Source organism: Clytia hemisphaerica, unplaced genomic scaffold (assembly GCF_902728285.1).
Source record: "Clytia hemisphaerica strain Z4C2 unplaced genomic scaffold, Clytia hemisphaerica genome assembly, whole genome shotgun sequence".
Lineage (NCBI taxonomy): Eukaryota > Metazoa > Cnidaria > Hydrozoa > Leptothecata > Clytiidae > Clytia > Clytia hemisphaerica.
The window spans coordinates 48,360-61,655 of record NW_027103294.1 but is presented as its reverse complement, the minus strand read 5'-3'; the positions used below and the strand labels follow the sequence as shown (position 1 = coordinate 61,655).

Genomic DNA, 13,296 nt, shown 5'->3' with positions numbered 1-13,296 from the left:
TGCCGCCAAAAGTTTGAATTTTGGAGATTTTCAACATGGCGACGAAAAATTTTTTTCCGACATCTCCTGCATAACAACAACTGCAGCTGGAATATCTTTCTTTGTGCTTATGCTATCACTATGGAGTTTTTTTCAGAGGATTCAAAGATTGTTGTTGTACCAATATCCAGAAGGAATAATTCTCAAACTTTTTATTCGTCGAGACAAACAAACCGACACTTGCACCTTTGAAAACCCGACAAGCTCTCATTTTGAAATTGTGGATGTCAGAGCTGGAGCAATATCTTGTTTTCCTGATGAATAGGATTGCTGCTTCGAATGGTGATATATGAAGAGTTGCTCGAAAGAATTGAATTGGATCCACACCTATTCATGGTCGAGGGGCTCTATTCATTTTATTTGAAAATCATGCTGAGACAGACCGAAATGACGTCGTTACTAGGCTGATTTGCCTCTATCATCTCCTGCAGAAACTATGAAAGTTGGAACTTGAATTTTGTGTATCCATTCTCCTATCTAAAGCTAGAGATTGTATTCAATGAACAAATAAACTCAAAAGACATCTGGAAATGGAACATGATGCTTTGCAAAACATATATCTTATACATTTGGTGTGTAAGAACTGCTGCCAAAACACGTCAAATCACTCTCAACACTCTGACTCAGGAATCAACTCTACAGCACACAACCGTGCGTTGAGCTAAAGAAAAGTTAATAAATCCATTGCAGTTGCATATTCAGATAGCAGAGGGGTGAGTTTGTGTTTATTTCTACCCCATCTTGTACTATGTTACATTATTTGGTCATGTTTTAGCTGTGATCAGTGGTCCTCTGTACTCTGTGGTAGTGCTTTATTACTGCTTTTAGCACCTGTATAACATATTAATTTTTTAATGAAATTTAAAGTATTTTCCAACTCTATAAAGTACCACAATAACACTAAAAATAGTGGAAGAGGGAGGCAGATTTCAGGTTGTCAATGGAGGAATAGACCTTTTTTCAAAGAGGACGTCCTGTTGAATAATTATGTAGTCCAGCCATAAAAACAATGATAGAGCCATGCATAACTACTGTGTAATAACTATGCATGGTTTTATCATTGTTTTTCTGCTGGACTACATAATTATTCGACAGGGTGGCCTCTTTGAAAAAAGGTCTATTTTAAGCTACTCAAAGTGAACCTGCCTCTGAAAATCACTATAATCTTTTAGTCATCTTATCATTTTATACACACATATCCTTATAAATTTTTGTTTCTTTTTTCCTACAGACTGACAGAAAGACGTTGGGAGTTACGAACTAGAATCATTGGATCCACAAAAGGCCACAAATGCTGGATATCAATTATTATGATTTCATGATTTTTGTGTGAACAATTGGTGTGTATGATACAAGCTTCTGAAACTGAATAAAACTATATAAATCAAATTTTTATCAGAAATCTTTCAACACAAGTCAGTAATATTGCTAGGAAACTATGACAGTACAACACTAACAGATTGAGATGAATTAAAAGATAATATGATAACTTTAAAGATCCATTTATGGACAATGAATACAAATGTGAAATGACAAGAATATGATACTTGCATTATCGCCCTGCCCTTTGGTTAGACAATCGGGGTCGAATTGCACTACAGTGAAATGATTTTTCTCATCCTTTGTGAGACTGCTTGATATTTTTCTATTTTTTTATACAATATATATTCATGACATGCACCACTGGAGAGTCTTCTGAGAAATTTTAAAATTTTCCACCCAATACGTCACTTAAACAATAGGAAAAGTGACAATCGGGGTCGAATTGCACTACAGTGAAATGATTTTTCTCATCCTTTGTGGTGGAACAAAAACAGAAAAGTTGCATAATTTCGTGAAGTCATTGCAGCCCGGGGGGGTACTAGGTTTGCGAGGTGACGGGTATGTCCGAGCCGAAAATCGAAAATCGACCCTTTGAGAGACAAAATTTTGGTGATTTTGGGACCCTTTGAGAGACTTTTTCCTTAATTTTGGTCCATTTTTTCCAAATTTTGGTTTGATTTTCACCAAATTTTGGTCAAAATTTTAGAAATCGTGACCCTTTGAGAGAGAAATTTTTGATTTTCGTGATTTTGGGACCCTTTCAGAGACTAACTTTTGAATTTGTACCCCTTTGAGAGACTTTTGAGGAATGAAAAAGGTACCCTTATGGCTCGCACATACCCGGCACCCATTTTGCCTAATTACCCCCCCCGGGCATTGCAGTGGTGCATATCATGAATTGAGATTCATAAATTGTAACATAGAATTTTATTGAAATGTCCTTCCTTGAATTTCTTAAGCAGATTTGTAACTCTCTAGTTAATTAAACGTACCCAGAGTACTAGGTTTGTGAGGTGACCGGTAAGTCATCTATTCTCTAAATTGTTGATTATCGTGATTTTTGGACCCTTACAGAGACTCAATTTTCTTTTAAAAGGTTTTTGTACCCCTTTGAGAGACTTTCGAGGGTGTAACATACTCGCACATACTCGGCACCTATTTTGCCTAAGTAGCCCCCCCCCCCCGGATGAAACACAGTTGGCCTCTCCAGTTTTCAAAATCTGTCAGCTATTCAAATTGTCTGCTAACATACTTTGGGATTATCTCAATTGAAATTTAAAAAAATGTTCTCTTAGTTGACAAAATTGACATGCCCTTGTTATCTTAAATACTTTGGCTGAAAAATTTCTTGAGTTTAAGTNAGTATCAGTTACCGCTTGCTCTCGAAGCAGTAAGGAGCAGCGTATACTGATGGACTATCAACCATACAATAACAGCGTAAACTGATATGTATCGTTTACTAGTTACATAAACGTGTGCTTTTGGCTATATATATGTATAAGAAAATACGTGAAACTGGTGAAACTGGTGAAACAGCTTAGAGGGGTCATTTGGCTACATATATGTACAAAAGAAAAGAATATCTTATTAACAAAGTTAAACGCTCATTTTCCGTCATTTGAATATACGTCAAATACTTAGAAAAGTTCGTCACTTTAAGTCCTTGATATATTGCAAAGCTGCCGAAACTGGTAACCATTCGAGATCGATTACGTCTTTAGAGCTTGTGAAAGAGTTTTTATGGTAAGTTGATTATGTGTGTTTGCCTGGGTTTCCAAAGTTCAGAAAGTCTGTCAACAAGGGTTCACAAACAGACTGTTTATAACATTCTGTGTCAGACTAATCTACCTGCACCAAGCTCTATAATTTTAGAACTTTGTGAGGTGAGGTGTTTTTTGTTTTTTCTAAAATTATGAGCTTGGATTCCCAGGCTAGTGGAACCAGGGAGCTTCAAATGCTTTCTTGAAGAAGCAAGTTGTCAAGTGTTTTTCCAGGTTTCCGGACTGTTTTAGGAAGTATGGGAAAAACGTTGAAGAATTTTTATATATTTTCAAATTGTAAAATTGTTTTGTTTTTTTTAATCATTATAATGTGTGAGGAATTAACATCGGAGTTATTCATTTTCTACTTTTCTTCTTCCCGTGCGTCCGTCCCGTCGCGGCACGCCGAACCGGGTTCTCGTCCAACTTCTGATTCTGTGTTAGACAGTCTTTTTTTTTTTCAGGTTTTGTGTGATTTTTTTCTATTTTTGTGTGAGATATTGTTTGCTAAAATGTTTGTTCACCTATAGGGCTATAGGGTGCATGAGGCTTTGAGGCCTATTATTGCAACTATAGGCTGTTTCAATGAGCGCCTGTCAGCACCTTGGACTGACTACCCAATTCCCTATTCTCAAGATTTCTGCTACCAATGGTGGAATAAAAGATTTTAGAAGGTATGTTGCTGCATTTAAAAGGCATTCTCACAATAAAAAAAGGAGAGCTATCACGTTTGTCATACAAGGAATGTAGGAAAAAAAGTTTTGCATAGGAACTTTTTGTTTCGAGAGGGCGACCAGTATTTTTGAGTCAATCCTGAGTTGTTTTCCCACCCTACAAACTTTAATGCAAAAACAGTTTAATATTGAAGAAATTAGAAGATTTTAATAACCTTTACATGTGACTTACATTTTATGAAACAAAGGGACAGTAACTTTCAGCCAAGCTGCCTGCAGTAGGTCCATTCCTTTGCTTCACGTGGGGTTGAAAGAACGTCCAAAAGTACATTGTCTGTTCCCTTAAGAAAAAATATGCCCAAGTATGTTCCAAGAATGCATTTAGGATGCAAATTTTTAGTATGCTTTGTCTCAAATGCATACTTAAATCCAAGAATGCAAAAAAATGCATACTTGAAATATTTGCGTACTTGAGGAATTGCACACTTGAAAATTTGCATCCTTGTTTTGATTGCATACTAAAATCAAGAATGCTTTTGAGACCAACCATACTTGCAAGTATGCATCAGATATGCATTCAAAATCAAATACAAGTATGCAAATTTTCGAAGTTTTAGTATGTGATGTTTTCCGATGTTCCAGAATAAAAAACACCATTCAGGTGATCAAATAAAAGAACAACGATATCAATTTCACTGTAAGTTTCTTGAGATTCACGAATTAATAAAAAGAGAATGAAATCTCCTTAAAAAAATAATTACAGACCAAATGATCCAGCGCTAATAAAAGATAAAAGGCAAACGAATGGTAAACCGCGATCTCACGGGCGGACGGGTGGTTTCTGAGGCGGGCGGTGTTATTCTTCCGCTTCGTCATCCGCGTTCGACTTTTTGCTTGAAGCTGAAAGAGAAAAAATCCCGCGTATACTGCAAATGAAAATGCGCTACTGTTTGGCAAAATAAACATTGTGCATTAGACTTTTTATTGCGTTCTGTAAAAGACCCCTTATAAAACATTCTGTAAAGTACACAAAATGGAACGATTGACCAAAACAAACAAACGTGATCTACTTCTTTCCCCAAGAAGCGAAGCCGTGAATCGAAGTCAGAAATTTCCAATTTTTAATAAAACTGCAGCAATCTACAAATATCTCTTTTATCATCTACAATGAACTACTTACATGGCTTTCGTGCAGTGTTACACTTGACATTGATGACTTTGGTAACATCAGTTTCTCTGCATCCTCCTGCTGAACCAAATGGCCACCTCCTTGTTGTATATGCTAAAATTGAGCAAAATCATGATAAATAATCATTCAGGTAAGTCTTTATTTTTATTAGTCCTCTGTCAACTTCTGAAAGTACAAAACCTTGATGCATAACTGGAATAAAGATGGTGTTTACCAGGAGAAGAAACTAAAATGAATTCTCAGCAAAATTTCTATAAATGTTTGTGCAATGAAAAAGGAATATTTTAAGTGATTTGGTATTAAACTAGGAAGAATTGTTCATACTCAAACGTGTCATGGAAAATGTGATTGGACTTTCTTCAGAGAAAAATAACTCTACGAAAATGCAAGGTTTGTGCGGGCTATCAAACAAGGGAGCACGGCTGTTTTTTAGATTTAAACAACGTAGCAATAAAAAGCAACAAAATGAAATGTTCACAACCTACACTAGCATCCTAAGGCCACAATCGCAAGTAACTTGTGTTCACGCTGCCCAGCTGACTGATAATTTTTCCTAATTTTCCAATTATTATGAGTTGGAAACTTAAATAATTGTTGAATTTTATCCAGTTTTATCCTTCCTTTCTTCTGCCATATTTGGGCGGTTTAAGTTATAGTCCGTTACCTCCCCCTGTGGATGGATTTTCCATAGCAGTTTTCTTCTAAAAAAATTCACGATTTCCGTAACATTTAAGATTTTTCATGAGAAAATCTTGGATTATCCAATATATGGCAAGAAATTTGATTTCTGCCCAAGTCATAGTTTGAAAGTCAAAGTTTCCCTGATTTTTCCTAAAAAATTTTCCGATTGCGTGAAACTCGAAGAAAATTTGCGTGAATGCGTGAATTTCGAATTGAGGATCTGCTGGGGGGGGCTCCTTTGTAATTGAAGTTATCAAAATTGCAAAATAAATTTTTTTTTGTTTTGAATATTAACATGATTAAAAATAGATATTTTTTTCTTATGCGTTCAATGACATTTGAGAAGGCTAAGATTAAAAAAACAAATTGCCTTTTCCCTCCTAGGTGAGACAAAATTATTCATTGTCCTACAGGCCTGGCGGACCCTGCTATTTCAAATTCAGCAAATCTAGAGGATGAACTTAATGTCTAAATTAAATTTAATTCTCTAAAATTAAATTAAATTGGGACAATTAGTTAAATTTGACTTGTCTTTTCTGTATCAGAAAATCAGCTGAAATTAGGATAAAGGTGACATAAAGGAATTATATTTTCAATCGTCATTTGTAGAGGAAAGCATTTTACTTACTTGATAATTCATTAATGATGAATGGATTTAACGCAGGTCTTACTCGTCCGGTCTTTTTATCTGGTAATCCTAAAGCTGAACTTCTAATAGATAAAAATTAAAAATTTTATTAAAGTTTGAGTCAAATTTTGCATTTGTCAACTAAGATTTCTAAATCCTTGGCTGTTGACAAGCCTGTTGCCCTAGGTTATACTCTTTTTTTCAATATGGGTTTGACTAGAGATAAACAAATGGCTGTTATTTATCTCCCTAAGATGACTCTACTTAAATAAATCAGAAAATAATGATCTGCATATGGGTAGGTTGGCAATCAATTTTTGAACAATTTAATGCAAATTTTTTTGACAAACATTATTTACCTCATGTAGAAACATCTAAGAAACATCAAAAATGATTAGGAAACCTTTCATTATTTTAGGTGACATTGTAGTTCAGTAGCCTTCTATGAATACACCGTTTAGGAGTCTCGCTATCTTCACGGTACTCCATTGCAGGCGGGTAAAAATGGTAGGTAAAAATGCGCACTTTTATTACTGTGAAAGGTTAGAGGAATGTAAACATTGTGAATTTTTTTCTCTCCTTTAAAGAGAATGATTTAGATATTTGAACATGATATCAATGATAATTTTATAAGTCTCTCCTGAAAATTTCACAAAAATTCATCAATAGGAAAAGAAGTAATGATTAAAAGGAGTTCTTTACCTACCGTTTTTCTGCTATGTTTCCTTATGAGTACCAGATGTTTACCTACCGTTTTTTTACGGAGGAGAGTGAATTTTCCGTGGTCGCTAAAATCAAAACAAAAAAAATTGGATTGACGCGTGCGCAGTCCTCAAGTGAAATAAGGGCGCGCGGTCTAGTTTCGGGCGAAATCTGAGCGCTTCAGGACTACTGAATTGTGTGGGCTCAAATCAAGGTTTTTTGCCTTCGAAATCCATTCAGAACGGTTGGATATGTATCCATGATACCCAGAGAGACGTTTTTAAATGAAGAAGACCAATAAGTACACTCTTATCCCTTACAAAAATGAAAAAATCTATCAAAGCTCTAAAAGTAGGTTTTATATAAATCGCATGATGGAAAATTAACTTACAGGGCTTGTTTTGGTCTTGGAAGTTCGGCTGTAATGAGGTCTACCCTGTTCCGACCTTTATTTTAGACATAAAATGCTTTCAGGGGGTCACAGAGCTATTTTAGCAGCGAAAATATTGGTCAGCTGGAACTGATTACAGCATTTCTCGAGCTCTAGTGCACGATTAAATTATATAAAAACATGGCCAGATAGTAAATTTCACAAGCTTTCTGTTGATACCACTTATATCTATGTTTATTAAAGATTTTGTCATGCGAAAATCAAAATACTTACCCCCGGTATAAGTTTTTCCATTTGTTCTGTGATTTTTAGGTTTGTTATGAAAAAAGTGTAATTCCATGACCAGACCGGTCTTTCATTCTTTCAAATCGTCCAATCAAATCGCTTTAATTTTGAGGCGGGAAAAATTTCTTGCACATAATTCTTGAACAAAATTCCCGCTCTTTCATAAACAAAAGGATTTTTGAGAAAATGGTCGGTCCAAGATATTTCTTAGAAATCTCCTTTTTTTTCTTGGAATCTCTCATGTTAAAGCTTATTTTTTAATTTTACACTCTCAGTAAGGTTTATATGTTGTGTTGTTATGCTTTTTTGTGAAAATCAGACAACTTCAATCTACTACAGCTGGGAAAATAGCACTTTTATTTTATTTTCATCATCCTTTCTCTCTCATTTCAAGATTGTTTGACTGAAATAATTATGTTTATACCATTCTTTACGTAGTTAAAATAAAATAAAAATTGTAATTGTAAACTTTGTAGTCAATTAATAATCATGGCAGAGAGTCTGGCCAACTGTTTGTCTTGTGGCTTTGTGAAGGTTGCTGTATTTGGTCTTTTAACGGAGGACGCAGACAGACTCAAGAACAAATCAACTAATAGCATGGATATTTTTAGAGATCACGTTTCCAAGTAAGAATTCATTTTTGATAACCAAAATTAGTCTTGTCCAAATGGAGAGAAGAAAATTTTTGCCCCACTGTGCTAGTCTGAAATGCAAGAAGGGTAAAAACTTTTACCATAGGTACACGGTTTTAACTATCAACAATCAAATGAAACAATTCCGCTGAAAGTTTTCATATAATTTGAGAGAAGAACATCACTCCAGCATTATATCTGAATTTTGTAATTTTGTTTTGCTTGGTATTTAAGTGTTGAGCAAATTTGGATTGTTAAAATCGTTATCTGTGGTGTTTTATATATCTGTGCCGACTACATGGCACAGATTTTATATATAATTTCAAGCGGAAGGTTAATAGTATGGATATTTCAGCACGGTTAGATTGTGTAATGTTTTGAGAAGTCATTATACAATAGACGTTTTTCAAAGAGGATGTTCTGTTGAATAATAAAGTAGTCCATCCGTTATTATGTAATGAAAAATACCTCAAAGCAGATGATCGGCCGCAGTGACCACGCTGAGCTTTTTTTCTTTACGGCTGTTACCTATACAAGTGTCCATGCGGCAAGCTAGAAAGTACAGATGCATTAATTAGGATGGGAATTCGAGACCTGATGATGTATCTCCACTTTCTAGCCTGCTGGACGGCCACTTTTATAGGTAACAGCTGTAAAGAAAAAAACTAGACGTCCTCTTTGAAAAAACGTCTATGGTGTAATGTTTTAAGAAGTCATGTTAAATATACAATGATTTTGCTGCCAATTTTATATGGTGTCAAATTGGTACCAGACTAGCAATTCAAAGTTTGGTCAATAGATCTTTTACTGGGAGCAATATCGTGAGTGGTCCTAAATCTGACAGCCCTGCCTAAATCAAAGATACAAACTAAAATAATAACAAACCTCTAGCTGTGGCACAATGAAGATACCAAAGTGTCAACTAAACTGAGAGATTTGATACACTGAACCAAATGAACCAAATAAATTACTTGGAAAGGAAATGTTTGTAAACATAGAATTTTTTTTCTTAGCAGTTATTTGAGGGTTGGATTCAGGCAGGGATGTTGGATTTAGGACCACTCAGGGTACCATTTTGACGGTGAAAATATTACGTAATGACTCAAGACGATAACCTGATAGTAGATCAACTGTTATTCTGTTTTGTTTTTTAAGGTTGAATTCCTTGTTTGGTGTGATGATTGACCCAACAGCGTATGGGCAGCAATGCAAAGGTGTCAAACAAAAGGTGTTTGATATTGGCAAAAATTCAGCTGCCGACAAGGAAATAGTCTTAGAAATGTTTAGTACCTCAAAGTGGAAAGATCTTTCTGAGGCTAAGAAAATCAAGCACTCTGTGTTTCACTGCCATGCCTGTATAAGAGATGACAGCTTAAGATCTGCACTGGCTCTCTTCCCAATCCGAAAAGGTGATTTAGCAGGTAAAAAAAGGGCAAAAGAAGGGGGTTTGTATAGACCCTCACATGAAGAGGTACAGAAAGAGACTATTGAAACTGTCAGGCAGCTGAATAGTCAATATCGCACCGAATTCGGCACAACTTTCGATTCACAATACCGGAAATGCAAAGGGTTGGAGACAAAAGCTGTTGTGAGTGGAATTTGTTAAAAATCTTTCATTGGATGAATAATCTAATATAAACAGCTTTTTTCTAATTCAAGGTTTGAAATATTTATTTTTATCTAACTGATCGACTAACGGAGAACAACAGATTTAATTTGACTATTAAAGTTCTTCCTTTAGACGATTAGAAGGCTGGTATCAATCACGATGACAATGTTTACATTTATTATTCTCTTTTAGGTCAAGAAAGCTGTCGCAAAGAAAGTCGTTGCTGATATCAGCGAACAAATAAATGAAACCACTTTTACAAGGTATTACTGGCAAAAGTTAGAACTTTTTAGGTGACAGCTCAGGGTGACAAAACCTCTAGAATGGCTTTATGAGTTTTTACAAAATATATACCAATCTTTTTTGTTTCAAATAATATATTTTTTAGACAAATTCAGGTCTCAGTATGCTTATAAGCGTTATGCTTATAAAAGAATAAAGATGCTCTGCTTAATTTTCGAGTAAAAGTGAAAAACAGACACGTTACTTAAAACTCCCTAGCACATGAAAGGGTATACTGAATACATCTGGAAAGATAGTGAGATCAACACTCACCTCTTGCACTGAAGAGTAGTTTACCGGCTAAAACGTTTCAGATATTTCTTGTACCTTTTTCTTGTGTGATTTCATCTTTGATAGTTTTCTAAGTATTCTTCACTTTCACTCGTTGTCTTTTCATTTTATTCTCCTAAAATTATGCCATACAGTACTGTCTTATTTCTTATTTGAGCATGGTTTTTAGGTCTTCTAGTCTACTTTGTTACTTCTTGCCCACTCTTTTCTCACAGCACCACACTGGATTGTCTATTGAGATAAACTTTTCGTGTGCTTCAATGTGTCTTTTAAAATACATTTTTAAAGGAAGAATTTTGGCGGGAATTTAATTTGATGGTTGCAGGATATTTAGGGTCAAATATGATAGCAAAATCGTTGAAAGCCCAATTTTGGAGCCTAAACTAGGACGAAATTTAGCGGTACGTTATATAAATTAAATTTGGCTGACGATTTTGGCCAAATTTTCTTTCCGCCAAAGTTTCTTCCTTTAATGCACATGATAGAAGGTTACTCAAATAACTTAAGATAAAAAGCTACCATAGTTCCCCCCTTTACCGACTCGTATCTAATTTCTTAAAATGGTATCGGAAAGAAATTGAATCTTGTGAGCTTATTAATAAAAATTAATCGATGATTAATGGCTAAGATTTTTGGGGCAATATACATACTCATCAGATTTTGCTACGAACTAATTTATATTTTGGATATTTTCTACTTTAATGTACTTAGATTTTGCTATTTAATAGAAAATGTTCATTTTATTAATATACTTAAACCGTGAGTTATCGAGTGTCTTGCTATGAATCTATGAAAATCTCAAATTCTGAAAATCTGAAAGCTTTCAAAATACAGTTTACAAACTTTTTCTCTATACCTCTTTCATTTGCTGGATCTTTCCGTTCTATCTACTGCATTTAATCAAGTAACATTAAATTTTCAGTCCAGGACGATTTTTCTTTTGCTTTGGGGTACGATTTCTATTGGCTGGCACAAATTTCGGAATCCGACATTTTAGCGCCCAAAGAAAATCTAAACACGCTCATATTTTTGTACAGATTGCACAAGAGGTGATTTTCTAACCTTGCGCGCAAATTCTCAGAATCCGACATTTTAACGCCCAAAGAAAATCTAAACACGCTCATATTTTTGTACAGATCGCACAAGAGGTGATTTTCTAACCTTGCGCGCAAATTCTCAGAATCCGACATTTTAGCGCCCAAAGAAAATCTAAACACGCTCATATTTTTGTACAGATCGCACAAGAGGTGATTTTCTAACTTTGCGCGCAAATTCTCAGAATCCGACATTTTAGCGTCCAAAGAAAATCTAGACACGCACATATTTTGATACAGATCGCACAAGGGATGATTTTCTAACCTTGCCGCGCAAATTCTCGGAATCCGACATTTTAGCGCCTAAAGAAAATCTAAACACGCTCATACTTTGATACAGATCGCACAAGGGGATTTTCTAACCTTGCGCGCAAATTCTCGGAATAATTCGACAATAAAGTGCCCAAGATCATATAAACTGACCACTATCTTGCTCTCTAGATCGATAAAACCTTTATGGGAGCTCACCTTCCCTCCTTACCGTCGACTCGAACTTTCCATTAAGTTTCTAATATCTGGTTATAGAATAGAAATTCTTTTTAGCCCTTCGATTCGCTGAAAAAGTCCATGGGAAAAAGCAGATTAGATAATCCTTTTTGGAAGCTATGGCTGTTTTAAGCCCAAATTTTCCAACCGAATGAAAATATGTTAAAAAAGCTCAACCAAGGCTTGTGGCCAAGACAGAATAACGGGCTTATTTAGCACTGTCACTCAATTTTTTCCCACCTGCTGTACCCCTATGTCAGGTTCGAATTTTATCAAACAATAAAAGCCATTGTTTGGATATCAAAATGCATGCTTATAGAAAGGCAATGTTATGCTTATGGAAAAAAAATATTATTGACCTTTAATACAAATCTTCTTAGCAGCATGGGGTCAACCTTCCTCTACCCGTTAACAGTCGAATGCCATTAAAAATTGAAAATGATTTGTTGATGGCCCCTTCAGGAGTGCAATGTCAAGTTGAATACAATTAAAAAATCCAGACTCCAGCATCAATATCAAACCAGACTGTTGCTCATCTTCTGTTGGATGCTGAAAAGTATTATTAGATTACACCGCTCAAAACTGTCTGGTGTTTGTCTAGTGTTAAGTTGCACAAATTCTTGAAGCTGGACAAGCACCAGACTTTTTCCTTTTACCGAGCAACAGAGACCTTTTTTCAAAGAGGACGTCCTGTTGAATAATTATCGAGTCAAGCCATAAAAACAATGATAGAGCCATGCATAATTACTGTATCATGTATATTGTAATAATTATGCATGGTTTTATTATTGTTTTTCTGCTGGACTACATAATTATTCAAAAGGGTGGCCTCTTTGAAAAAAGGTCTATTCAAATCTGGTCCCTTGTCCAGTGAAACAAAGTTTTCTCGGTTGACACCAGCCATTTTGTGTCCGGTGCTTCAGCAAGGCTGCTGTGCTGGCAGGGTCGTAGCCTTAATTAACCTGGACATAGTGTCCTATGAAAACAAAGGTCTATTCAAGATAGACCTTTTGCAAGTCAGGATGTTGAATAATTTAAAAAGACCAGCCTCAAAACAATGATTACTGTAAGAAAAATAAATGCATAATCAGAATAATTATGTGCTATATGTGGTCATTGTTTTAGTGCTAGAGTTTTTAATTATTCAACAGGACACCCGGACTAGCAATAGATCTATTTAACATTCTCCCACTCGTTACAATCAAAAACTTTTTCCAGCAATGACCAATG

General features: G+C 35.3%; 1 long non-coding RNA gene across 1 annotated transcript; it reads right to left on the bottom strand.

The window, feature by feature from the left end:
• Window positions 1-4,482: 4,482 nt before the first annotated feature.
• LOC136810696 (uncharacterized) lies at window positions 4,483-7,090 on the bottom strand. The gene is made up of 4 exons (XR_010847141.1): window positions 7,046-7,090; window positions 6,295-6,377; window positions 4,977-5,078; window positions 4,483-4,696 (listed from the first exon to the last, which is right to left on the bottom strand). It is a non-coding gene; the product is annotated as an uncharacterized lncRNA (long non-coding RNA).
• Window positions 7,091-13,296: the final 6,206 nt, after the last annotated feature.